This window comes from Haemaphysalis longicornis, unplaced genomic scaffold (genome assembly GCF_048455015.1).
Source record: "Haemaphysalis longicornis isolate Haplotype H1 unplaced genomic scaffold, Haemaphysalis longicornis Haplotype H1 scaffold_9, whole genome shotgun sequence".
NCBI lineage: Eukaryota > Metazoa > Arthropoda > Arachnida > Ixodida > Ixodidae > Haemaphysalis > Haemaphysalis longicornis.
In genome coordinates this window covers 40,603,224-40,607,159 of record NW_027526460.1, presented here as the reverse complement: position 1 = coordinate 40,607,159, position 3,936 = coordinate 40,603,224, and the positions used below count along the sequence as shown (strand labels likewise).

Sequence of the window (3,936 nt, the reverse complement as noted above, 5' to 3'; positions counted from 1 at the left end):
CGTGACTTCACCGTTAAGCTTTATGCGCGCTGTTTTCCGACTCTTTTCTATTTCGCGTAAATAAATTTTCGCTTTAGCGGACACCGTACTCAGGAACAATGCCCGGACCAGATAAGCACAGTTAATAGCAACTGCAGTTTTTTTTTTTTTCAACCGCTTTGTAGCCCTGAACTATGTCACTGCCGGAATAATTTGCGTGGATAAGGCGAGCCTTCTAAGAACACAGGGGATCAAGGGCGGCGCTAAGCTGCCATAAACTCGAAAGAACGTTACGGACTTCGCAGCCGCCACGGCCAATACATGCGCCGTAGCAAATCTCCACGATATCGGCAACCGTTTCTTTTTCCGTGCTCCCAAGTATACGTAGTATATGAGAGAATAAGTAGCAGGGTATTTTTTGCGCCGAAGCTTGGGCCTGAGTCCCTGGTGTTCCGTAATGGTTTCGAGCGCTCTGTATTGTGTCGGGGCGCACAACCGGTCAGCCAAAGGTCTGATCCGCATTAACAGCGTCCAAATGCTGTCAACAGTACGAATGTTGTATTTTATTTCCTTATGTAGACAGGGAAGGTCTCCAAATGGCGTGTTTTTTTTTTTTTGCTTTTTAGCGACTAGTCTCAAGTTCGACTGTAATAACGAAATAAATGTTCCCACGGTGGCAGAGACCGACAGATTTACCGGAATACAGCGAGATCCCGTTCCCCTGTGGGTACACACCCGGCATTTCCTGTACGCACCCAGCGCAATCTACCTACTGCTTGCGCAATCTACGCAATCTGTAGTAGATTGCGCAATCTACGCAATCTACTACAGGGGGAACACCTGTTGTATGCAGCTGGTTATCTTCGGTGGAACAGGTATATTGTCTTTTCATCGCACGTACCGGACATTCGCGCCTAGAATTTTGTCTGGGGTGTCCAAATTTTTACAAAATAAAAACTAAAATATCAAAGGAAAGTGTAGTCATGTAAACTAAGAGACTTGTTCTTCCTTTGGAGCCACAGTAACACCAATTTCGCCTGCCGGAGAAATACAATCGACACACCTTTACATCACAAAAAAAAAAAAAAAAAAATTGACACGGGAAGCCTTTTTGCCATCGCCCGAAAATTGGAAAATCAAGAAAAGCGTAAAGCAAGTTCACTGTCCTCATGACCCTTATTTTGCGAAACTGCGGAGAGGAAAAACTTCGCAATAGGGTTTACTATTATTGGCTGCCCTACCACATACAAAAAAGCTGTTCACGCGTCTGCAAACTGTGAAATATGGTTTGCTCGGCAAAGCCAGGTGCGAGTAACGAAGGTACAGCCGAAACTTCAGATACGTCTGAATACGAAACTGAAAATATGATTTGCTCGACGAAGCCAGGTTCGAGGAACAAAGCCGAAATTTCAAATACGTCTGAATGCGAAACTTTACGATCTACCTGCAAGTGAAAAAAAAATGTTGGCAATTTGCGCTGAGTAGACAAAATAACCCATATTTCTGGACGCCTATTCAGCACGACATCATTGTAATGCGTGTTGGCTGGTTTTCCTAACTGCGCACGAAACGTTGCCGCTTTCCTCGGTTGGGTGTTTATAAACTCAGCCGATATGTGTAAAGGAAAATCGAACCTTTTTTTATTTAACGGGAGAGGGAGGTTATTTCAGCTCGTACAACTTTCAACTAAAATAAAATTCGATCTGGTCTTATTGGATTTGCTTTGACGTGAAAGGCAAGCTTGACGATACTATGGTTCAAATATCGTGCCTTCTGTTGCGCCAAAGGTCAGAAAGTGGTATAACGTGGCTCTACAAAAATTTAATTGCGGTTTAACGCGGGCTATGCGGCGCGCCGTAGGAGGCGGGCGGGGTGCTACGGGTCGATATAAATCCTCCAGGGATTCTTACGCATTCAGAAGTTTATTAGCCACTGACGCTTTTCTGTCGCTATATGCGACAGACCAACTTATAAGTTGGACGGACCAACTTATAAGTTGGTCCGCAGAGTCTTAAAAGCACCTAGTCGCAAAGCTCATGGTCCTGTTTCCTCCTCCTTCATTTTTTTAATGCCAATAAAACACTATCCTTTATTGATATTTAACTAATAGTGCCCAACAATGGAAGCTACCACGACTACGAACTTCGCTCTGTTGTCGGTTCGGTGGAAGAGGGGGGTAGGTTGGACGGACCTCTGAAAAAGGGGGGGGGGGGGTTAAAACCCCTCAACCATTTCCCCTCCCCACCTGTGGGTGTGCAACTGGCACCGAAAGTGCGGAATGGTACGTATCTTGAAATGAAATGAATTATCGCAATAATACCAGCTTTTTCATTTGTATTGGCACCATTTACCCACTTTATCAGTCATCCCTTACAGCCATCGCTCCTTATCTGCGGTGAAATGCGGTACCGAGAACTGACTGGAGCTGCAATCAACGCCTCAGGTACCATCTCAGGTTAAGCACTTAATATTGCCTGCCCTCAAGTTATAGGGCATGCCGCCGCTGTGGTCGGCCATGGCTTACCTGTATCGCATTAAAGCCACGATTTAGAAAGAGAGAAAAACTTTATAATAAAGACCTGCGAGGTTAGCCCAGCCGTCGCGCTGGCTTGCTACGGTAGATGATAGACGAAAGAGAAAAAAACTATGGGTGTCTCATCTGTCATAGGAATCGGTAAAGCACGAAAGTGAAATGTGCAGCGAAATCTTCAGCGAAATGAGCATGATTTGCGGGGTGGCGGCTGTCTTGTCGGTGTGCTTCGCGAGCGATGTCCTCCTAGCGGGTTCCTTCAGGAAAGGTGCGACCCGTGGGTGCGACCACTTCGGCCCTGCTCCGTGGCGTATACGGCCGACGGTTGCGTTGCGACGAGCTCAGCTTGTGGAACACGAGAAGTACAATTTCTAGCTTGAACCGTGCACGCGCGAACGCGTTCCTCCGCCCGCTGGCGTTTCTCTTGGCATCAAATCAGTCGGTGTTCCCGTCGGCGTCGCTACGACGTATCCTACGCCAACTGTCGGCGCTTGTTAGCATCATGATGCACTACTTCGCTTTACCTCTCCTAGACGCAGCAACATCCGCGTTAATGAACCTCTTCTGCGTTTCTCCTGTTTTCGTTGTGCTATAGTTGTGCTGGCGTCGTTTCCGTGACGGATATGACGTCATCTAAATCTTGGTGTATCCGGGAATACAACACTTTCGCGTTTAAAAAACAAAAAAGAAAAAAATTATAAGGTGCGCCCAAAATTTTCAATCACAATACTCTGTCCAGTTCTGTGCTCCGAAAAAAATTCCAAGAAAACTTTGATTGCACGTGTAGTGTCCTCACTGACGCCGTTGTACGCCAATACGCCTTGCAGGAAAGCAAACCTTCTCTGCCGATGATGATGAATGATCGGAGGTGAAGCGAAAAAAAAAAACGCTTCCCGAGACCGGAATCGAACCTGCGTCCCTCGCGTTATGAAGCCTGCGTTTCTCCAATTGCTCCATTTCGACACTTTTTTTCTTTATTGCCTTACTTTGACAATACAAACACCCACAACAAAACACTACATTGATAAAACTGCTGACCGACGCTTGGGTAGCAGAAAGCCGGCTAAAATTTTTTCATGCTTGTTAATGTTTCCATCACAGGCAACCATTCTGGGGGCTCGGGCTGAGCCCTCCACACTTCAATAATCAAACGAATGGACTCAGAAAAATACTCCTTAAAGCGTTTGGCACCAACATCCCGATGGCGTATGGCCATACGCGACTTCCAAATGCCGTGCAGGGCCAGAACCATGACGAGGTCGTACGGTACACCATCCTCACTTTCGATGGGCAAAAACCGGATTCCGTTTGCGTCTAGCGGGAAATCTTTCTTTAATGTGCGCTGAAGCACGTCCCACAAAAACACCCCATCCCAACACTCTAAAAACGCATGTTCGATCGACTCGGGTTTCTTGCACGGATAACAC

The 3,936-nt window shown here is 46.5% G+C and overlaps 1 protein-coding gene across 1 annotated transcript in view; it reads right to left on the bottom strand.

Moving 5' to 3' along the window:
* LOC144152895 (uncharacterized) overlaps positions 1-3,936 on the bottom strand; it is an 86,093-nt gene that overhangs the window by 52,111 nt on the left and 30,046 nt on the right. The gene's annotated exons all lie outside the window — the stretch shown is intronic.